The 24,472-nt window shown below is 47.6% G+C and overlaps 1 protein-coding gene across 1 annotated transcript in view; it reads left to right on the top strand.

Moving 5' to 3' along the window:
• Mad1l1 (mitotic arrest deficient 1 like 1) overlaps positions 1-24,472 on the top strand; it is a 320,097-nt gene that overhangs the window by 149,203 nt on the left and 146,422 nt on the right. The gene's annotated exons all lie outside the window — the stretch shown is intronic.

A 24,472-nucleotide genomic window follows, 5' to 3' on the forward strand; every position in this document is an offset into this window, starting at 1 on the left:
AAGCTGTCATGTCTCTGTAATGGAAAAGAATAATCTCAGTGCTGCACAAAGAAATACAAAGTGAAGGTAGCCCAGCAAGGTAATTTTATTTTGCAAAAAAGTGTGTGACATGACCAAAACTTGGCTGTAAGCATACAGGACAGGAAGTTTGTTTAGTTTTTATTTTATTTTATCACAGGTGGTAAGAGTAGCTCATCAAGGTGGGAGCTTGACTTTACAGCCTGACACGATTGACCAGTTGACACGGTTGACCAGTTGGTGCAAAGGAGAAGGTGTGATATAGATCAAATCTCAGGTACACTAGCATCTCCCAGGATCTCTTGCAGGGTCCGAGAGGAATGGGGGTAATAGTTGGAATCCCACATTAAATTTCCTGTCCCTTCATACAGAGAGTCAGTAACTCCCCTACCATTATGAAACCTAGCTACCACTGTATTGTTTTGCTTTAGTTGCCATGGCTACAGTGACACGCAACACTTAGGTGCAGTATCACCTCTTGGTGGTTTACCTTGGTGGTACATGGCACCTGTGTACCTGGAAGAAACCCTGTCTCAGTGGGTCAAGGAAAGAACAGTGGCCTGTTGCTATGTTCCCTACCTGCACAGCCAGATGTGACCGTGCTGAACAAGTTCATTTCACTTTCCGCTGACAGCAGAGGAGGGTTCAGTTCTGTTGCACCTGATGCAGAAGTGACTGGCTTTTTCAAAGGGACAGCAGGGGAGTTGGGAGTCTCGGAAGTGACAGTTTAAAAACTGGGTAAGAGGGTTAGTCAGGCTGTGGAGCTGCAGCCACGAGGATTAGGCTCCCCTCTTATTGAACCGGGGAGACTTAGAACCTGTTCATTCAGTTGAAGGCCGTTAAAGGAGTTCTTTTAACTCAGGAGACCTGCTCACGGATGTATGAGGGGCAGGGGATGGAGTGCAGTGTATGGACCGGCTCACGGATGTATGAGGGGATGGGAATGGGGTGCAGTGTACGGACCTGCACACAGATATATGAAGGGTAGGGGATGGGGTGCAGTGTACGGACCTGCTCACGGATGTATGAGGGGATGGGAATGGGGTGCAGTGTACGGACCTGCACACAGATATATGAAGGGTAGGGGATGGGGTGCAGTGTACGGACCTGCTCACGGATGTATGAGGGGATGGGAATGGGGTGCAGTGTACGGACCTGCTCACGGATATATGAGGGGATGGGAATGGGGTGCAGTGTACGGACCTGCACACGGATGTATGAGGGATGGGAATGGGGTGCAGTGTACGGACCTGCTCACGGATGTATGAGGGGATGGGAATGGGGTGCAGTGTACGGATCTGCTCACGGATGTATGAGGGGATGGGAATGGGGGGCAGTGTACGGAACTGCTCACGGATATATGAGGGGATGGGAATGGGGTGCAGTGTACGGACCTGCACACGGATGTATGAGGGGATGGGAATGGGGTGCAGTGTACGGACCTGCTCACGGATGTATGAGGGGCAGGGGATGGGGTGCAGTGTACGGACCTGCACACAGATATATGAGGGGCAGGGGATGGGGTGCAGTGTACAGACCTGCACACAGATATATGAAGGGTAGGGGATGGGGTGCAGTGTACGGACCTGCACACGGATATATGAGGGGATGGGAATGGGGTGCAGTGTACGGACCTACACACAGATATATGAGGGGATGGGAATGGGGTGCAGTGTACGGACCTGCTCACGGATGTATGAGGGGCAGGGGATGGGGTGCAGTGTACGGACCTGCACATGGATATATGAGGGGCAGGGGATGGGGTGCAGTGTACGGACCTGCACACAGATATATGAAGAGTAGGGGATGGGGTGCAGTGTACGGACCTGCTCACGGATGTATGAGGAGATGGGAATGGGGTGCAGTGTACGGACCTGCACACAGATATATGAGGGGATGGGAATGGGGGGCAGCGGATGGGGTGCAATGTACGGACCTGCACACGGATGTATGAGGGGCAGGGGATGGGGTGCTGTGTACGGACCTGCTCACAGATGTATGAGGGGATGGGAATGGGGTGCAGTGTACGGACCTGCACACAGATATATGAGAGGGGCAGGGGATGGGGTGCAGTGTACGGACCTGCACACAGATATATGAGGGGCAGGGGATGGGGTGCAGTATACATATAGCTCCTCTCTTCCCTTTTTCATAGCATGAGACTGCAGGTCAGGTGCTGTCTCCTGCCGGTACCAGCTCAAAGGGACGTTCCATACCCCTTTTAGTTGTGGTCCTGGAAACTGAACACAGGACTTCACAGTATCAGGCAAGGAGTTTGTCACTGAGCCCTCTCCCAAGTCCTAACTCTGGAATTCATGGTCACCATGTTCTACTCACTGAGCCATCTCCCCAGACTCTCAATGATGAGATTCTAGGCAAGTGCTCTAACATTGGTCCCTGCCTTCTGCCCCTTATTTTGATTCTAGGCAGATGCCCCACTGCTCAGCCCAGTCCTTTTTCTCCACTGCAGTCCAGGCTAGCTTTGAACTTCTAGTCGTCCCGCCTCAGCCTCCTGAGCAGCTGGGTTGTCAGGTAAACATCCCCAGGACTGTCTTCCACTGGCATTTCACGCTGGTTAATTATCGTGGTGCCTTTTTGTTCTTTGGTTTTTGGGTTTTTTTTTTTTTGCTCCAAATAATTGCGTATATACATATGTCTAAATACAAAAATAGTATATGATTATAAAATATTGGAAACCAAGAATAAGTGAAAATTCTGAAGTTTTAACTTAATGATAATGGTTTAGGCAGCACACTAATCCCTCTTTTTTTCAAAGCACAATATCCACATATGAAATAAATGTCAGTGACCGTGTGACCTTTAGTAAATATCTTCTAATAAGTGGCTACCCAATGTCTTCCCTGTAGCACGTGGTGCTTTTTGAAACAATGAAGTTTGTTCTTACGCACTGGATAGCAGATGTACAGATAGATAAGAGCTGCAGTCCTAATAAGGATGTGGGTCAAATGCTCTGGCTTTCTCAGACAAAGGAGCAATTACCACCACAGTCTCTTAGACCCCCAGGTAGGAGGACTGCTGGCCTGCATCCCCAGAGAGTGACTAGGGTCTCTGCCTGGTGACAGGTACACAGGAGCACCACGCTCTGGGAATAGCATTGTGCCCTTGGGAGTACATGTTATGTGATCTGAGTGGCACATGTGTATCTAGAAGCGAGCAATTGAGTAGGTGGCTGGCAGGAGGCACACATCCAGGGTTCTCTCTGTTGGATTTGGGTCAGCATGGGACAAGAGTGGTCGTTAGGCTGCAGGCAAAGAGCTGGGTATACCCTAGGAACATGGATCTTGCTTACTATAGAGGTAGCCATATCTTGAGTAGGTGTCCCTGCCCAGATTAGCATGCACCCCTCCTTGCTCTGACATCTGAGAGCAGCCTAGAAGGTGAAGGGCCCCCTGTAGTGAGCATACCCTGCACCCAGAAGATATCTGTGGGACCAACCACTGCCACTGAGACTGGGTGGAAGTTGGGAAATGTAACTGAGAGTGTGGAATGTCAGCACAGATCAAATTCACACCCCTGCCTTTATAAATAAACCAATCAGGGTGCCTCACAACGCCCCACTGTCTCCTGAAAGCCAGTGTCATGGGCTCTGGAGGGCAGTGAGGCAGTGCAGGCCTCCTAGCACAGGAATCTCAGACCCATGTGTCTGTGCTGGCCAATGTGAGTGGGGCAACACTGGGAACTTGGGACTGGAGTCTCCGGATTGTGTAGCTCTCCTCCCTTGAGCATGGACCATAAATCCCTCTCTGTGGCTTCGGGTGGTAGGTTCCCATGTCATCTGCAGTGGGAGACCAGGGCCTGCTCCAGTCTAAAGTCACACTAATGAGTCACCTGAATGTGCATGACAAAACAGTGAGTTTGCCTCTTGAGTCTCTTCCCAGTGATTTCCAACCCCAGTCCTTCTGTGGAGAAAAACCTAGCAAATTTCACAGCCTGCCAGAGCTTATCCTCATCATGGTCCAGGTCTCCAGGGATGAGGAAAGCCAGCAAGATTGTCTGAGCATGTGCTAGCAGGCCGTGTGGTGTGGTGGATAGATCCTGGGGTGAGGGATCCTGGAGAGCAGGGGAGTGGGGTGGCAGAGGTGAGGTGGGAGGAAGAGGCAGCTGGATGTCTCTGCATTAGCTAGGAACCATTGCCTGTGCCCTGAGTATGCCACAAGTAACAGAGGCTGGGTGTGGTTTGTGACATGTCTGTTATCTTCCCATTCTTTGTAAATCTAAAACAGTTCTAAAAAATTGCAGCCTGTTACTAGGGAGGAGAAGCTGGCCTGACTCTTTTATGGCAGAGGCTCGCTCAGGGCTGTGTTCTCTGCTGAGGGTGGAGCCTCCTCTGGTACAATGGCAGCTTGGGGAAGAGGGGCACATGGTCGCAGGAGTGAAGGGTTGCAGAAGTGGGCTGCATTCAGCTGACCACTTCCTATTGTGTTGGTGCCCACATGGAGACAGCCTGGCTCTGGGTTTCTAAGTGTGTGACACTATTCTGCCTGTTTCCCATGTCCCCTTGCAGCATGTGGTCCCTGCACTGCATCTGGGACACAGCAACTGTTTATAGAGTATCACACAAGAGCCTCATCTTTGGGGATGTACACAGTGTGCTATGGGTCTCTGGGATTCCGAATCTTATCTTCTGGGGGGGCTGTTACCAGAGGCCATCAATAGGTTGCAGGCCTTGGGTTTATCTCTGTAATATACAGATAAACTATGAGAAACTTCCAGCAGCAGATTGCAGGCCTTGGGTTTATCTTTGTAATATACAGATAAACTATGAGAAACTTCCAGCAGCAGACTGGGCATCTGCACATAGCAGAATCTTGGTCCTGGTTAGATGGGACACTTTGTCCAGTGTGTGTTCAACCTTTTGACATTGGGATATGATGCTGTTGTCTACAAAGTTCAGGCTTGCAATGAATGATGCAGCTGAGGTACAACTCCTCCCCCATATATCTCAGCTTTTGAAGTAAGCTTGTGATTTGTATTTGTATCTGTGTTTGTTCTTAGCTGCCCTGTAGTGCATGTGACCTGTGGCTTGACAAGAACAGATGCTGGCTTGTGGGTTAAGGTCCCTTACCTGTGGTTTCCTCTCACACTCCCCTAGTAGCCGATGCCCTTGGGCTTGACACCAAGTCATTTGGCTCTTCCAAGTTTATGGTCCCAACTTCTATGTTTGATCCCAATGCCACATAAACCAGATATAATGGCTCATACCTGTAATTCCAGCACTTGAGAGGTAGAGGCAGGAGGATCAGTCGTTTGGCTGCAAAGTGAACTGCAGGTCAGCTTGTGCTACATAAGACCCTGTCTCAAAAACAAGCAAACAAACAAAGAAACCATTTAAAAAGAAGTATAGCAGCCATTTGGAAAGCCCGTCACATGTCTGTACAGAACACACATTGTGTGTGTCTTTCTCCTCCCTCCTGTTTCTACACTCACTGTCCCATCAGTAACTATGCAAGTGCTGGGGCCAAATCTGTGTTTGCCACAGAACATGCCATTGGAACAGGTGCCAGTCACCGACACTCTGCTTCTCTGTCGAGATACATGCCTCTGCCTCTGCCTTACTTGTGATTTGGTAGTCTCTGACTTTCCACCACTCCAGTAGCTTCACCTGTCAGATGGAGTTGCTGGGTTCAAGGTCTGGCCAGCATTGTGTGCCTGGTTTCCAGGAAGCACTAAGTAGTGGCTGCTTCCCCTCATCCCGAAACAGATCTTTCTGTGTAGTCTTGGCTGTCCTGTTATGTTTTAAATAAACGCTGATTGGTCGGTAGCCAGACAGGAAGTAGAGGCGAGGCAAAGAGAACAGGAGTATTCTGGGAAGAAGGAAGCTCTTTCCGCAGTCCTGTTGAGACATCAAAGACGCAGGATGTGACCCGTCCCACTGAAAAAAGGTATTGAGCTATGTGGCTAACATAGACTAAAATAAAGGGCTAACATAAGTTATAAGAGCTAATATGAAGCCTGAGCTAATGGACCATTCAGTTTATAACTTATGGAGACCTCTGTGTGATTTTCTTTGGGACTTGCCGGCTGTGGGAACTGGGCAGGACAGAAACCCCAACAAGTAGGCCCTCATGTTACAGTCCTGGAACTCACTCTGTAGCCCAGGCTGGCCTCAAATTCAGAGATCCACCTGCCTCTGCCTTCCGAGTGGTGTGATTGAAGACGTGCACCGCCAATACCTGGCTAGGAAGTGTTCTTCTAAGGACACCCTGGCACCTTACCGTCTTTTATTCTACCCACCCACCCCATGTTTATTTGTTAATTGCATTTCTCCTGTTGGCCTTTGTGATGGTTAGATTTTTGTCATCTTGGATAGTTTGATAAGGGGTTTGCTGTGGCTTTCACGTCACAATGGTGTCTGTCCATGTCACACATTCCTTTGTCTACACTTCTGCTGGAAGGTGTTCCGGGAAGACACTGCTTCACCAGGCATCACACTCGGGTTTCTTCTTTCATTGGTCTGTTGGGACCAGTACCCATGCTTTGTGTCACTGGAGGCTGGTATTGCCAGTGGTTTCTGTGTGGGGCCTTTAATTCCCTATCTGGGTAGCCAAGGGAGATGATGAAGTCCGTGTGATGGGTTGATGTCTAACTGCCTTCTCCATTGAGACCCTTGCTGGGGTCCATTCTAGGGTACACACCACTCCTGTGAGCATTGGAATATGACACAGTGGCAGTGTTGGCAGTCACCCTGGGCACCCTCCTGCCCGAAGCCTCTCCATTCTCTTACCTGCATCTCAACTAGTTCAGGTTTGAGAAGAAGAAACCTAGAAATGGGTGGAATAGGGTGAGTCGTCCTGCTTCCCCCCCAGCATGGGCCAAGAAAAGGCATTCTGGGATCTTGTTTCCTTAAAAAGAGTGGACCATAACTGGGCGTCCCAGTGCTCTGATGAGTGCACGCGATCACAAAGGGATCATGTCTGCACTTTGTGTGCTGTTTGCCAGCTGAAGGAGGCCCCTCAACTTGGGTTTGCAGTGTTGCTTTCTCAGCTTGTACCAGAAGAGTTCACGAGAATGTTCCCAAGGTTTTGCCTGAGGACCTGGGAACAGTACACTGACTTGGTCCAGTCCCTCCAGATCAATGGTTCTCAACTTTCCTACTTTAATACAGTTCCTCATGGTGTAGTGAGCCTCAACCATAAAGTTATTTCCATTGTTACTTATAACTGTAATTTTGCTGCTGTGATAAATTGTAATATAAATATCTGATATGCAACTCTCCTAAAAAGGCTGTTCATCCCCCAAAAGGGTCATGGCCCACAGGTTAAGAACTTGTGCTTCAGATGGCTAGAGGTCTGGTCATCAGCAGTAATAGCTAGGTTAGAGTAGTAGTGGGAGGAGTTTTACAGGAGGGGTGGGGCTTGAACCCATGCAGCTGGGGGAGTCTTAGGTTGGGTAGGCAGTCAGGCCTTCACAGAGTAAAGACAAGGTTGTGATGTTGGCCCGCACTCTGAGGTGCCCAGCTGTCTGTGATGTCCCCTGTTGAACCAGCTGCTCAGCATAATAAAACCGAAAAATCACAAAGTTGTCCGAGTCAGTCTCTTCCTCACTGGTTGCAGAAACAGAAGGTTGGAGGGGAACAGGGACTGTCTGAAGCTGGCGGAGCCAGGCTGGGCATCCAGGGCATCAGCTGCATCCAGTTGCTGCAGACCATGTCCTCTAGCCTTCCTCCTGCGCCCTGTGCAATGTGCTTGAGTAGGACAGCCTGAGGCTGTCCTAGCCCCCTCCATCTCTCTGCTCAGTCACCACGGACCTGTTTCTCACCTCTCTCTGAGGACACTGAGGGAGGAGCCTGCCATAGGACAGTCATTGCAGCTTCATCACTTCGCAGCTGTTGGTGTCACCCCGGGAAGATCAGCTCTAATGCATTGCCCACAGAGTCACCCGCACGGGTGTAAGGAGTCGCTGCTTGGAAGCACAGGGCTGGCTCAGGGTGGGTGCTGGGAATGCATTATACAAGTAGCGTAAATGAAATGGAGTTTGTAATAGAGCAGTGTGAAGCCGGAGTAAGATTGCTTCGGGAAGTCTCAATTGATTCCCACTCCTTCCTACAATAGGTGTTGTAGAGCTTTTTCTCAGAAGGTTGAAATTGCAGGAACATGGGGGCTGTGGCTCATAGTACAGAGTGCTGAGGGCCTCCTCCTCTTCTGTCCCCTCCAGCTGGGGGCTGGGCAGGAAGTAGTCAGAGGCAGTGACTCAGGGAGTCACTGGGTGTGTGTGGTGCTGTCTGCACTGTTTTCTAGCCCATGGAGAGACTCTTACCCTGCCCTGCCTTATGAGTAGCTGTGTTAGCCTCCGGCTACCCACAGAAAGCCTGACACATTTACTGTGCAGCCACAAGCCTGGCTGATGTGGGGGTGGACTCTGTTGGCTGTGTCTAGTGGGTCTCTATGGAAGCTGGTGACCCTGAAGGTGGCTCAGCACATGATGCCCTTGGCTCAATGGCAGGTGAGGTGACCACATCAGGAGGCTTACCACAGTTCAGGGAGAAGACTCGGAACTGCCGAAGGAAGACCGGCAGCCTTGAGGACCGGCTACCAGGTATTCTGCAAGGCTGCTGTCTGTCCGTGTCCACACTTACAGAGTGTGGTGGCCAATGGGCACCCAACAGAAGTCAGTTTTCTCGCTCCCCATGCAGCATCTGATATGTGTCTGTGAGCATGTGTTGACAGCTTCCTGCATTGTTGGAGGGGTTGAACTTCTGACTCCCCAGCCCTAGCCCACCCAGGAAGCACAACGCATGGGAACAGACCAGGGACCCTGTTTAATCGGCTCTAATTGGCCTAAGTGAGTGGTGTGCTAATTCTAAATTAGCCTTATCTACTCATGAAAGAATCGAAGCAAGAAATGCGTTTGGTAACACTTTGTTAGCGCTTTGTTCAAGAGACTGTATGGGAATTAATGGAACTGCATTTCGCTAAAATTATCTTCTCGTTCTCGCGTCATCAGTGGAACTGGCCTCACCCAATTAACCACATTTAATGAGCTTTGATGACTGTGAACATTTTTGTACCCAGAGACGTTTGTCTGCACCCCTTGTTCAAACAACCACTGGGGGCATAGCCTCTTGTTTCCCTCACTGCTTCTGCTAAGGGTGGGGTGCAGAGCAACCAACTCTCTCTATGCCCCACCTGGCATCTCTGAGCTTCTTTCTCATTGTCAGTGCCTTGTGGACACAGGATTGGATTGGACACAGCAAGGCCTGGTGGCCTCAGCTGCATCTTGTAGACCCCCTCAGCATCCTTTTTTGACCTGTTTCAACATCTAAAGCATCATTTGTTGCCAGGGATCTGGCAGATGGTGAGGCCGAGTCTGGCCTGAGAGTGCAGTGTCACAACTGGGCTTTCTGTTCTCAGACCCCTCACCCTTTTTCATCTTTCCTTGTCCCTCTGTTATTAGTGACGATCCCAGCTCTCAGATGAACCCAACACCATGGTCCCTGCTCGTCATCCTTGCCTTCCATCTTCCTGTGCGGAGTCTCACATTGCCTTCTCCTTTCCCTTAGCACTCCCCCCCCCCCCCCCATGAGGTTCCTGTTGGGACAGTGTTTGAGCCTCAGATGGAGGCCATCCACTCAGCTGTCTTCAGGTATGTAGTACACTTTCAAGACCACATATAGCTTTCTAAGTAAAAAGTTTCATGTTTTTTTTTTGTTTACCCTTATGACGTCACATTTATTTTTTTTATTTTTATTTTTAAATTTATTTATTTATTAAGGATTTCTGCCTCCTCCCCGCCACCGCCTCCCATTTCCCTCCCCCGATCAAGTCCCTCTCCCTCATCAGCTTGAAGAGCAATCAGGGTTCTCTGACCTGTGGGAAGTCCAAGGACCGCCCACCTCCATCCAGGTTTAGTAAGGTGAGCATCCAAACTACCTAGGCTCCCCCAAAGCCAGTACGAAGTGAAGATTGGCAGTGCCTGCTGTAGTCCCAGACCTCAGGATGCTGACGTAAAAAGCATTGCTGTGAGTTCAGGACCATGGGCCACATCACTCCTCACTAAATGTAGTAATGTAGACGAGGTCAGTGTGTCTGTGGACCCCTGTAGGACACGAGGTGACTAGTCTCTGGTACCTTGTGGCTCTTGGCTACTCCCAGTACCAACCTCACTGTTAGCTCTGCCTGGTTTTGAATTTCATTTTCATGGATTCCTGCACACGTAGCTGTGGTGGTTGGTTGGCTTCTTTTGTTCACAGTGACCCTGCTGGACACAGAGGTTTCATAATGATCTCTGAGAGTGCCATGTGTGTTTTATGCCTTCTCATAAGGACATTTGGGTGTCTTCCTACCCAGCAGTATTGAGCAATGCTGCTGTGAATTTTCTGGCCCAGGGCTTGGGCATAGGGTTTCTGTGTGTTTGTGTACCCATAAGTGCACTGCTCTTGCGGGACTCCCATGTTAATCCCTGGGCAGCAGCACTGTTCAGCATGCTTTCTTTTCCCTCTGCTTCCTGACTGTGGATGCAGTCAGAACGGCTGCTTCAGCCTCCTGCTTCCTTGGCTTCCCCACTGTGCACTGTGGCGACTGCATCCTTGGACTGTGAGCCACAAGAGATCTGTCTCCCTTCAGCTGCTTTTGTATTATCTCAGAAACAGGAATGAAGGCCGTCACCAACATGACTTGGATACAGTATTTTCTCTGGCCGGTGGCCCCTCCCTCAGAATGGGGTTCCTTTATGACTCCCCAGAACATGACACACAGCAGACCCCATTTGATTTGATTATTCATAAGGTTCTTGATAAATTTTGGTCACTAGCTTTTTGTTAAAGAAGTAATTGCAAACATATTCCCTGTCCCCCAAATCTGGCATTTTTCATTCTTTTTCTTCATTGATGTTCTTATTTTTACTGAGCTCTAATCTGCTTCCAGATTTTTCTATGATTGTTGTCTGGGCATGTGTGTCCTGCTTTAGAAGCCTTTGCTGCCACCTGTGCCTTGAGTTCATGTGATTTTTACCTACCCTGTGATTTCTTTTTATGTTCCTGTGACAAGATTCCTGGCCGAGGCAACTTAAAGGAGGAAGGATTTATTTGGGTTCACATTGCGGTGGATACAGCCCATCATGCCAAGGAGGGCGTGATGACTGAAGCTCACAGCTGGTCACGTCACAGTGGCAGACAGAGTGGAGAGCATGGGACAGAACCAGAAGTGGATACTACCTACATACTCTGCCTTCCTCCTACCTACCTACCCCCAATCCTCAGCAACCCTCTTCTGCTAAGGAGGCCACAGTCCTAAAAGTTCGACACCTTCTGAAGACAGTGCCACTAGCTAGTGATCCAGTGCTGTTTCTTCAGTCTGTGATGGAGGCCTGGGAAGGTTGAGTCAGGCATTAATGAAACGTGGCAGAGGCATCGGAGGCAGCAGCAGAGTAGATACACTCACCAGCAAGAGGCAGAGGGGAGCAGGCAAAAAGCAACAGCTTTCCTCTGAGACTCCTTATCTTTGGGTATAGTAGTTACTTTTCTTTTGCTAGAAAAGAGAGGTTTGTTTTGGCTCATGATTCCAGAGGGGAGTCCATTGTGGGGAGAAGGGGAAGTCAGAGAATGATAGCAGGAGTAGGGAGTTAGTTGATCACAGTTTCATCCACATCCAGGAAGCAGAGAGCAAGCACAGGAAGTAGGGTGAGGCTATAAAATTCCAGTGACATACTTCCTCCAGTAAGGCTACACCCTCTAAAGGTTCCATAACCTCCCCAAACAGCTCCACCACCTGTGGCCCAAGAGTCCGAAAACAGAAGCCTGTGGGGGATGTTTCTCATTCAAACCACCACATTGAACCACCGCTGGAAGGCACCATCCACTCTGGGGGAGGGCCTTCCCACTTAGTTATCTGTTCAGGGAATATCCTATAGACCTGGAGTCACGTTGATTCCAGTTCCTGCCAAGCTGACAGTCACAGATTAGCCATCACAATGCCTTTCATCAAATCTTACATCTAATAGATTGTGCTGTAGTGTGGGAATTTCAAGTGAATACATTTTCCTGCAGGGGTGGGGACTGAGCCTGGGGACCAAACCTAGGGCCTTGCTCAGCAAGCACTGTACCAGTGAGCTGCAGCCCCCAGTCCTCTGGTGCTTTATTTTGAGACAAAGTCTCATTAACTCATGATGGCCTTGCACTTGCCCCACCACCCAGGGAGCCCTTGAACCTCGGCTCCTCCTTCCTTGGTGTGGAACCAGGCTCTGTTTGTTTATCCTTGATGATCTTGCTCCAGTCCGGTGGCATGGCTAAACGTACTTGCTTTAGTAATCCTTTGTAGATTAAGCCAGATTATCTGTTCGCAGTTGTGGCTTGTGTTGGCAATTCATGTCACCTTCTTTCTCAGCCTTTATATTTCAGGTTCTTTTCTTGCTTTGCTCCACTTCTGAGAAGCTCAGCGGCGCCGCTTTGAACAGAGGGGTTAGTGGCAGAGTGCCCCTCCCTGCCAGTCTCAGCTAAGCTGGCAGTGTGTAGCTCTGTCACGCTGTCCTGGGGAGGAGATGCAGCCAGTGAGCAGGCCCTCTAGCCTTCATGTGCTAGGGGGCTCCTTTCAAGTTCTCTTCGAACATTTGCTTTGTTTTATTCATTACTTGTATGCATGTGTGTATATGTGCGGGGGTGTGGGGTGTGCATACCACACAGCATTCATGTGGAAGTGTGGAGGTCAGAAAACTCCCGACAGCTAGATCTCTCTTTCCACCGTGGACCTAGGGTGGAACTCAGGTCATCATCACTTTTGTAGAGCAAGCGCTTTTACCTGCTGGGACATCTCATCGGCCCTAAGAGGCTTTTTTTCTGTATTGTGTTTCCATGGTGGATAGGTATCAATTTTAAGCAATTTTTTTCCCTGCAAATATTGATACTGTATGACTTCTCATTTATTCTGTTAATGTGGATTGGCTTCTGACCTTTCAAATGTGGAGCCCCACAGGTGGCCCAGGACAAAGCGCTTCTCCCCTGTGGTTATGCATTGCAGTTTAGCCCTGCACTTGCTTAGCCGTCCAGCTGCAGTTCTGGATGAACACTGACTGGAAAGTCTGGCCCTTAGGTTCCCATTAGGTTTTGTGCTGTGGATTTTCTGGGCTAGTCTGTAAGACTGGTGCTTCCTTCCTCCTTAATGGTCTGCTGGACTACACCAGTGTGTAAGCTACTGGTCGACGTGTAAGTTCCAGCCATCTGCTTGCCTCTTCCCTCCCCATCCCTGGAGTCACAGATTCGTGTGGCTATATGGATTTAAGTGGATACTGGGGGTCTGAGCTCTGTCTTTATGCTTGAATGACAGGCCCTTTACCCACTGTGCCATCTCTCTAGCCTCAATAGCTTAAAATTATTCTTTGTGGGCTGGAGAGATGGCTCAGTGGTTGGGAGCATTGCCTGCTCTTCCAAGGGTCCTGGGTTCAGTTCCCAGCGGCCACATGGTGGCTCACAGCCATCTGTGGGGGGTCTGGCGCCCTCTTCTGGCCTTCAGGCATACAGACAGAATGTTGTGAACATAATAAATAAATAAATATTTAAAAAAAAATTATTCTTTGTGTGTGAGCACTCGCATGTGTGTCTTCGTATGCATGTGTATGTATGCATGTAGATGCTAGAGGGTATCTTCTTGAATTGCACTCCACCTATACAAAAAGATTTTTTCACATATGTATATAATACATGTATATCACATGCATTCAGATGCCTTCAGAGTTCAGCAGAGGGTATTGGGTCCTTTGGAACTAGAGTTACAAGCGTTTGTGAGCTCTCCATCATAGGTACTGGGAACTGAACTCAGGTCTTCAGCAGGACCTGCTGGTGCTCTTAACCACTGAGCCATTTCTTCAGCTTCCACCTTGTGTTTTCGGACAGAGTCTCTCACCAATGCAGCTTTTTTATGAGTGCTTGGGATCCTAACTCAGGTCCTTCTGCTTGTGCAGCAAGTGTGTTACGTATTGAGCCATCTCCACATCTGCATTTATTTATTTATTTTTTTAAAACCAGAAACCAGAGTTACATATGGTTGTGAGGCTCTGTGTGGTGCTGGGCATTGGACCCAGGTCCTCTGCAAGAGCAGCCAGTGCTCTTACCCACAGAGCTACCTTTGCAGCGCTCCTCCCCCAGTGCTATTAGTATTCTGATGTGTACTGTTTCTCTCTCACCCTTGCTTGTTAATCTTTATTTCTTTATTAATAAACATTAAGGGTTTATTAACTTTTTAAAGAGATTTTATTTTATTATGTGAATATCTCTGTGGGTATGCACATGTGAGCGCAGGTGCCTGTAGAAGCCAGCGACGGTGTCAGATGCCCCTGGAGCTGTAGATGCAGGCGGGTGTGAGCCACCCGATATTGATGCAAAGAACCATACTCGGGTCCTGTGCATAGTATATGCTCTTAACTGCTGAGCTCTCTCCCAACCCAAGGGCTTATTAATTTTATTAGTCATTTGAATGAGCCAACTTTTGGCTTTATTAATTCTCTATAATATTTATTCTGTTTTACTCGTTTGCTTTTCTTATTGCTCCCTCCTTTCTGTGGCATTAATTCGTGTTTGAATATGAGTTGTGTATGTAGCTGGTTGGTTCTTATTCTGTCTTCTCTTTAGATGTCTGCTCTTCAGGCTGTAATTTAGTTGCATGCTGTATGCTTCATATATTTTATTTTCCTTATTGTGTTAAGCAGCCTTCCGTCATGATAGTAGGTTGCCAAGATTATCCTTATGAAGAAAAAAATGCTTATTTGGCAATTCTGTGCTGTACTGAATTATGGTTTTACACTGTGGCCAGATCATACACCCTGGCCAACCATGTAGTGAGGCCAAGTCCTTCACCTCCAGGCCCTGAAGCCAAGAGATGGCAAGGAAGAGCCTGGGATCCCACAGTCTCCTTCAGGGTCATGCCCCCAGGCACCTCACTTTCTTTCCCTTGGCCCCGCCTCCTAAATGTTCTCATAGCTCTGAGTAGTACCACAGTGGGCATCAGGCTTTCAACATGTGGATCCTCGGGGACCTTGAAACTCTTTAGTTTGGAGTATTTATCCATTTCCATTGTCATGTTTGGGTTATTCACAAATAGATTTCTTAACTTAAATCTATTTGCTAAGTTTTTATCTCTTGCATCATTTAATTCTACTGTAGCTTCCTTGTCCTCAAACTATGCTTTGATTGATATCAGTCTTTTAAAATGTATCAAGATGCATGGCTAGGAAAGGTGGCACACATTTATCATCCCAGCACTCTGGAGATGGAAGCAGGAGGATTACTGTGAGTTTGAGGCCTGCCTGAAGCACAGTGTGAGACTCTGTCTGAAAGAAACTTTTTAAGAAATCTGCTTCACGTCCCCCTGGTAGCGTGTGTTTGTGAAGCACCTCTGCATGGTCGTGGACCTACGGCTGCTGATGTCGTCACCTGCAGATGCCTGTGTCAGTGGCAAGTTGCCCTGTTGATCTTCTGTGTACCCCAGTGAAGCTTCCTGTGGTTTGACTGTTTGTAGATAGCCTGTCTTCTGTTAGCTTTGTCAGTTAGCATCCTGTGTCCTTAGATGTTGTTCTAGGAGGCACACGCTGATTGAAAGTAGTCTTCGTTCTCTGCCTGTGAATTCATCTGTGCCTGTGGATTCTTCCTGTGATTAGTTCTGTAGAGGCCATCAGCTTCCATATTTATATCTGCACCCTTTGCTCTTCCAACTTCCGTTTGAAACTTCATTATTTGGTTATAAACATTCTCTTATAAGTGGAGTATAGGTTTAGTGTTCTTTATTCAGACAGGCAGTATTTTTCTAAGTTGAAATATTTAGTTTAGTTTCTTTTATGTAATGAGAAATCTATTCCTTTGTGAATGAATCAGAAAGAACCGAAGGTCTTACACATGAAAGGTAAGTGCTCTACCACTTTAGCTACACCCCAGCCCCTCACTGGGGGATTCTAGGCAGGGGCTCTACCACTGAGTCACACCCCGGCCCCTCACTGGGGGATTCTAGGCAGGGGCTCTACCACTGAGCCACACCCCAGCCCCTCACTGGGGGATTCTAGGCAGGGGCTCTACCACTGAGTCACACCCAGCCCCTCACTGGGGGATTCTAGGCAGGGGCTCTACCACTGAGCCACACCCCCAGCCCCTCACTGGGGAATTCTAGGCAGGTGCTCTACCACTGAGCCACACCCCCAGCTCCTCACTGGGGTTTTAGGCAGGCATTCTACCACTATAGCCATACTCCAGGCCCTCTACTGCTGAGCAAGGCTGTCTGTTCCTTGCTCTGGGATTCTGAGAGGGGCTCTACTGTGGAGCTATGTTCTCAGCTTAACACATTTGCATTTAAATTATCTATCTTACTGGTGTTTTTGTTTGTGCTTCCACCCCCCCCCTCCTGTTTTTGTACTTTGTCATAGAATAAACTTTCCCTTCTGTTTTTCTCTCTCCTTATTATCTTGGTCACCTGGTGTGCTTTTATGTGATTCTTCTTAGTGGCTCCACTGCTGATGAGAAGATAGGCTGTTAATATCAAAGTCTAGTAAAAATTAGTACATTCCTCTCTCCCTATGGCACCCTCGAGCCATTTGTTCCTGCTTGATTCCTCAGCCGTATGTTCCTGGATGTTGACATGATATGAAGATATACATACACCGATGTACATACCAACTGTTGTGTACACATGTTCGGAGATTCAGGACACATGACTCAGGTTGGTCTCGAACTTCTTATGTAGCCAAAGCTAACCTTGGACTTCTGGTTCTCATGCTTCCGCTTTTGAGTTGAGATTGCAGCTGTGTAGCACAGAACCCTATTGCTGTTTATATATACATTTATTAATGTTTGAACTTTGAAGTTGTCCCTACTCTCTTGCTTTGCTCTGATTCGTTTGTCACAATTAGTGAACCAGTATGTATTATTTAGTTAATTCATAGCTGTGCCAAGAAGCAGAAAGGGTGTACTTTGGTTTCAGTTTGTTATGGTATGGTTGGAAGGCTTGGTGGTGGGAGCAGGTGGTGGGAGCAGCCTGTGACTGTAGCAACTGTAATAGACGGCAAAGTGTTCACGTGTGGGTGAATCACAGCCCAGGGGCTGATGTAGTCAGTAAGTCGTCTCTGGAGAAACTGACTGGCCCACCCACAGCTGTGCCAGAAAAATGCCCAGGTACATCTTTCTCTGTCTCTTCCTCTCTTCGTCTCTCTCTCTCTTTCTCTCTCTCTCTCTGTCTTTTTTGTCTCTCTCCTTATTTTTCTTCCTTCATCACTTGTTTTTATTAATATAAAAATGATGCTTATGCATGTGCCTTTTGCGGGGAGGGTGAGTATGTGCATGTGAGTGCAGGTGGCTGCAGAGGTGAAAGGCATGGGATTCCGTGCAGCTGGAATTACAGGTAGTTTGGAGCTGCCAGATGTGGTTGCTGGGAATGGAACTCAGGCCCTCTGTAAAAACAGCACACCTCTAACCACTGAGGCCTCTCTCTAGCCCCTTGAGACCTTAATAAAGTTGGTAATTGGAACTCACCATCACTGCCTTCTTACTAAAAGTACATAGCTTACATTAACTTTTATTCTTGTGCTCTATAATCCTTCTCTCCTCCTAAAGATGCAGTGTGTCTGCTAAGCTGTCGAAGCTAGGCTCAAGTAATCCTCCTAGCTCAGCCCCTAGAGTAGCTGGGACTGCAGGTGCATGCTGAAGTTCCTGACTGTAAGAGCGCCATGTAGGACCCTGCTTTTGTCTACTGAAGGTTTGTAGGGAACTGGTCTCTCCTATGGAATTACCAAGTAGGGTCCATGTAGTGGGACCTCATGCGTCTGTTGCTTCACATTATGGCTAATTCAGTTCCTTAACAGAAACAGGATGACCTGTCAAGCTGAACTCCTGTCGGGAGTCACTCCAAAAGCAGGGACAGGGCAGACCCCACCCAGGGACTGGCTGATGTAACCATCCTTGGTCAGGCCAGTTGTATTTCCAGGAAAGCAGCAGAGGATAGAACTGGTTACAGTGTACCCATAAGTTGAGGGACATGACACACCAGGACTGCAGCCTATTGGCGACGTTGAGACCTTTAGCAAGAGGCCGGGGTGTCGTGATTATGGTTTTACCAATTAGACTTAGATCCAGTGGGAGTCTGTGTGTTTCAGTCAAGAAACTAAACAGTTTCATTAGTCCATGGCCTGGTGGGGTACTGTCGGGTTCAGCCCCACAGGGATGTCTAGCTGGCCTGGTCACAGCACTACTGTACTCTGTGTTTCACATTTGGGATCAAGAAAGAGCAGGCCCTGGGTGAGCCCAAGTGCTGTTCCTCCCTCATTGGGTTTTGGTAGCTGGATCCATACAAGAACTTTTTTAGATAGACAGGTCATCTTCAAACAGTTCAGAGATCTACAGGATATGGCATTTAAGATGTTTTAGTAACATAGGTTCTTTTTTTTTTTTTTAATGAGAAGATAATGGGGATTGAAGAAACTCCACATAGTGTTGTTTTCTTTGGGGCAAAAGTAAGCCACCGGGCAAGAAAATGCTCCTGCCTTGACTGCTTGCTTACACTATGCTGTCCTTAGGGAACAAGCAGGACACAAAAGAGAGGGAGCCAAACTTTGTCAAGACAAGGCGGGACACTCCTTCAAAAATCCTGCTTCCTAGAAAAGTCCGTTGAATACTCTAGGCCTTTAGGCTGAAGATGGATGCTCCAACATTGCAGAGGAACTTTGGGTGACTGTCCAGGCAGCCAACTGTTTCTGTCATTTATCACATTATTTGGAAGTTGTTTGCTTGCACTTTCTGCTTGTTCAGTTAATATTATTTCTTTCTTGGGTCTCTGAGGGAGTTGAAGACTAGCTAGTTATTATTATAATTTTCCTTGTTTTGTAAGACTCAGAAAAGAAACTCATTAAAGAAGTGTAAAATGTATAAGATATCAAAAGATAGTTTTGGATGGTAATGCAAGTTATGTTAAAAAGTAAATTAGGTACAAGACTTTGGACTCATCAAGATAGGATAGATATGGAGTATTTTCTTTAAATTCGCTAAATGCAAATGGGCTACACATTGTTGATGTATTACTGCCTGCATATATTATATATAGTTATTGTACTTACTGTATATAGTTGTTCTTATATTAGTTATAGCCTTTTTATTTTAGAGAAAAAGGGGAAATATAGTGATTTTTTATTTGTGTTTTAATAAGTAAAGCTTGCCTATTGTGAACTCTAGCAGCACCTGCTTCCTATGGTAGTCCTGAGTGTTCTCATGGGTGTGGCTCTTTTGGCGTGTGTATGTATATAATGTGTGTGTGAGCATACGTGTGCATTCACTACAGCACATACAGAGAGGCCAGAGGGCAATCTCGGGTATTCCTCGCCTCCTGCTTTGTTGGAGGCAGCAGCTCCTTTTCACTGCCGCTACTCCAGCCTGCTGGTCCAGGAGGTCCTGGGATCCTCCCATTTTCCCCTCCCAGCTTGCTGTAGGAACACTTGGATTACATACAATGTCTGGCTTTATGTGAGCTCTGGGGATTTGAAGTCAGGTCTTTACTTTGGGCAGCATGTGCTTTGCCTACTGAGCCAGCTCCCTAGCCCTCAGCCCTTAGCTAAACTTTTTGAGCTTTTCTCCTGGATTGTTCCAACAATCCAGCCTTCATTTTGCTTTTCCTAGTTTCTGTATGGATTTCCTCTCATTTCCGTTTTAGCTTTTATTCTTTCCTTCTGTTTGTTTTGGTCTCACGTTCTTTTTTGTAGCTTCTCTCCTGGAAGCTAAGGTAGTTTTTTTAGACCTTTGTAAAACACGCTTGTAGAGCCACAAGTTTCCTGTGAGTCCAGCATCTGCTGTGTTCCACAACTTGTGGTAAAGTTGTATTGTCTTCTTATTGTTCCAAACCATTGTTGAGTTTCTCCTGAGCCGTTCCTTTGCCTGTACATTAATTAGAAGTGGTTTGTTGGTTTGTTAATTTCTATGCATTTGGGAACCTCTACCCCTGATTCTTTCGCAACTAGTGCCTAGTTTAATTCGGTGGCCAAAAATGCTTTTCTTCTCCATTTCCTGTGATGTCATTTCTGGCCCCATTGCACTGCTCTGCAAGTGTTTCCTGTAATCTTGGGTGCAACATGGGTTCTGCTGCTGGGTACGACACACTCTGTCACTGTCAGGCCAGGTGATTGATGGCGCAGTTTGGGTCAGTGGTGTCCTTACTGATTTTCTGCCTGTTTCAGATAGAGAAGTGTTGAAGTCTGACATGTACCAGGGGTCCATCTGTCTCTCTGTGCAGTTTGATCTGCCTGTGCTGTGTGTGTCTTGCCACTCCAGTGTCAGTGAGTTTGTGTGGAGGGCGGGCTTGTCTTCCCATCACAGTGACCCCTTCATCACTGCAGAGCCGGACTCCTTTCCAGTGCTTTTCCCTGGTTCATTTGACATGCAGAAAGTTCCCCTAGTTCTTTCAAAAACATGTAGTGTGTATCTTTGTATGTTCATGTGAGTTGTAGGTACCTTGGAGGCCAGAAGAAGGCGTTGATTCCCCTAGGACTGGAATTATAAAGGGTTGTGAGGTGCCTGTTGTGATTGTTAGGAACCAAACTCGGGACCTCTCTTAGAACAGGATGTGCTTTTAACCACTGAGCTATCTCTCTAGCCCAGTGGTTCTCAACTTTCCCAACACTGCCACCCCTTAAATATAGTTCCTCATGTTGTGGTGACCCCCAACCATAAAGTTATTTTCATTGCTTCCTCATAACTGTGATTTTCACCCCTATTATGAATCATAATATAAATATCTGTGTTTTCCAATGGTCTTAGGTGACCCTTGGGAAAGGGCTACTCCCCCCCCCCCCCAATAGGGGTCATGTATGACCCATGGGTTGAGAACTGCTGCTCTAGCCTTTCCTGCTCTCTTTTGATTGGAGTTAGCATGGTATATCGTTCTCCATTTACCTTTAATAGATGTGTCTTTTTGTTCAAAGACCACTTCTTGTAAACAGCATATAATTAGGTCTTGTTTTTTTAATGTACTCTGACAGTGTCTTCCAAAGTGGTCTGCTTAGATTAATTGGTGTGCTTAGATCATCCACATTTAAAATGATTGTTGACATGGTTTGCTTTATACCCTATGTTTGTTCCCGTTTTGTGCTTGGTCACTGCTCTTTGTTTCCTTTTCTTTATCTTCTCCAGTTCATCTGCCTTGTTTGCTTTTAATTGCACATTTCTTATCATTCAGGTCCGCCTCTGTTTGGCAGCATATGAATTAGGCAGCTTTTTTTCTTCTCCTGTATTAGCTTGGACCTAGGACCTTGTATATGCTAGACAAATGTTCCACCACTGAGCCACACCCCAGCCCCTCACTGGGGGATTCTAGGCAGGAGCTCTACCACTGAGCCACACCCCAGACCCTCACTGGGAGATTCTAGGCAGGAGCTCTACCACTGAGCCACACCCCAGCCCCTCACTGGGGGATTCTAGGCAGGAGCTCTACCACTGAGCCACACCCCAGCCCCTCACTGGGGGATTCTAGGCAGGAGCTTTACCACTGAGCCACACCCCAGCCCCTCACTGGGGGATTCTAGGCAGGTGCTCTACCACTGAGCCACACCCCAGCCCCTCACTGGGGGATTCTAGGCAGGAGCTCTACCACTGAGCCACACCCCAGCCCCTCACTGGGAGATTCTAGGTAGATGTTCCAGCCCTTCACTGAGGGTAGGATTCTAGGTGAGCATTATACTTTGGAGTCACACCCTGCTGTGCAGTCCACTTCTTAACATTTTATTTGAGCCCAATCTTATTAAGTTTTCTAGGCTGGTCATGACCTTACTCTATAGATCAGGCTGGTTTTGAACTTGATGTCTTTCTGCTTTAGTCTCCAGAGTAATGGGAATGACAGGCCTACAGCAGTAGGTGTGACTAGTTTTGTTTTAGTGAATGTCCAAATGTTGGTCATTGGCATTTAGGAATAATCTAGTCTAAGGTTGACAGCACTGAATCACTTTACAGGTTAAGGGATGATCTCAAACTCTCTGAACCATCCTTAACCCTCACCCAGGGGCACCACAGTCACTTAATGTGCTGACTTTAAACGTTTACTTTTATTATATTTAGGTGTACGTGTGTCTGTGTGTGTGTGCGCGCGCGTGCATGCTTTGGGTGCTGGTGGATGCCAGAAAGGGTTATCAGATTCCCTGGCTCTGGAGTTATAGATGCTTTTGAGCTGCCCAACCTAGATTCTGGGAGTTGAATTCTGCTCCTCTGGAGGAGCAAGCAGTCTGTGCTCTTGACTGTTGAGCCATCTCTGCAGCTTCTGGAAGACAAATGAAGGCCAAGGAGAAGTCATTAACTCTGTCCTGTCCTCACTTTTCCTTCTCATCCTTGTTCCATGAAGGACCGACCTTCCTTTCTGGTGCTCCGGCTCTGGGGACTCCTGTTGGTAAGGCCTGATGCTGGCACAAAGCCCCAAGTCATTCTCTGCTTTCCCTTTGACAGGTAGCTTTGCCAGGCGCCTAGTAGGTGGGGCTTTTCAAAGTCTAGTGCTCCAGTCTCCGTCACACTTGTGTGCTTCCTGACAGGATGCTGTTGCTCTTGTACCTTCCTGTTTATCGTGTGTTAATGTGTGTGCTCGTGGACACATGATGGCTAGAGAACTTGTTTCAGGAGTCAGTTCTCCCCTTGATCCTTGGTGATGCGGGATCTCTGGTGTGGTCTCTGCACTGCTTTGTGCTTCAGGCAGCCTGGTCCATGGCTCCTGGTGATTCCCCCATTTCTGCCTCCCATTTCCTAGCACTGAGAGTGCTGTGATTACAAACATGCATCACCACCTCCGGTGCCTGCCTCGGTTCTAGGGATTCGTATTCCAGCTGTTGGGCCTGCCCAGCAGCCCATAGAGGCACCATGCCGGCCCTGTCCTTGTGATATCATGCTTCCTTTAGGAAGTCTTATCTAACCTCTGCTTGCTGGAATTTTTTTTTTTTTAACTTCACAAATGTATTAGACGTTGTTCACAGTCTTTCCAGGACTGGTTCTCAGGATAACCATTTTCCCTTTTCTGAAGTAGCTCTCAATGATTCTTCATATGGAATTTGTGTTCTGTGTTGTAGCACTTATTAATGTTTTTAGCTGTCCCTTGAGGTTTGAGAGTGGCTAACACCTTACATTGTTTTGGCACAAGGGTTTCTTCCTGGCTTGGAGTATTCACGCAGGCTAGGGCTAGCCCCAGATTGAATGTGTGTGTGTAGCATAGCAACTGTGTCTTGGGTTGGAGTTTTTCACATTGGTGTTCGGTTTTCTAACCCCTGGCTGTCAGCTTGATTTGTCATTGATGGGCATTGACATCTGCCATTTTGTATCAGTGATGGCTGGCACTGCCCCCCTCTCATTAGCAGCTCATATTGTTCTGGTGACTTGAGCCTTAGAGAGACACCCAACTCTGAGTTCTCGGCCTTCAGTTGGATCTTGTTGAGTGTAGGCGGGGCTTCCACTCTCCTTGGCTGCCTTCTTCGCACTATTTATTTTCTGGAAATACTCTGTAGTGGACTCTTGCTTTTCTACACAGTATGAGCTTTGTCTTTTAATCAGCATATTTAGTTTGTCTTCAGCATTTATTCTTCCCATTTGAATTTCTATATTCCTATTTAGTCCTTTATCTGTACCACTTAAAAATATCATAGTTATGTTTTTTTTTTTTCATTGCTTTGAATTTACTGGAGTTTTCCCTCAGGCCCTCCCTGTTCTCCCTGCATGGTTTCTGTATTGCAGTTACTGTATCCTGGCCCCACTCCTGCTTTCTAGGGATGACTTGTACAAGGTGGTCTGGGCAGTGTAGTATTTGCCTTAATTGCAGAAATGAGGGCCAGCAAGCTGTTCAAGAGCCCACAGAGCTGGGTGGTCTCAGCAGTCTCCGTCTGGACCTAGAGGCCCAGATTCCTGGAGAGTCATTGCTCTTTAGTCCATGTGGGAAGCCTGAGGAAGCTGCAGTTCTGATCTCAGTGAAGAAGTGCAGCAACCACAGGGCAGATGAACTTGCCAGCAAGGCACAAAAGCAAACTGGCAGAGAGCTGAGCTTTCTTCTGGGACCTCCTTTTATCTGGGCCGCTGCTGGAAGAGCAGGCTTTTCCACTGAAAATCACCTCAAGCAAGTCCCCACAGGTCTATCAGCAGTTTGTCCTTCAGTTCATCCCAGATCAAGTCATGTTGCCAGCCAAGATTAACCATCCTGCAGCCCAAAGGTAACCTTTCTCTCTTAGTGCCACTTCTCCCTGAACTCTGATTTAAGACTCTCAGAGGAGCCACAGTGTAACTCACTAGATCTCACAGCGATGAAACGAGTGTGGAAGGATGGCTGTTTCCACTTCCTCCTTGCCAGCCTTTGATTCACCTCGAGAAGGTTTTTGATGAGTGGATTGATTCTGTCTTCTCTGTACCTTCTGCCGGTATGTCCATCTGGGCTTGACATGGTGTGTGATTTGATAGTTATCTATCTCTAGCTCACAGGTTTTGCATGTAGGTTTGTGACTGCAGACTTTCAGCAATAGACTTTCC

The sequence above is a fragment of the Microtus oregoni genome, unplaced genomic scaffold, assembly GCF_018167655.1.
Source record: "Microtus oregoni isolate MIOR12 unplaced genomic scaffold, Mior012 000003F_ref0000135, whole genome shotgun sequence".
NCBI classification, from domain to species: domain Eukaryota; kingdom Metazoa; phylum Chordata; class Mammalia; order Rodentia; family Cricetidae; genus Microtus; species Microtus oregoni.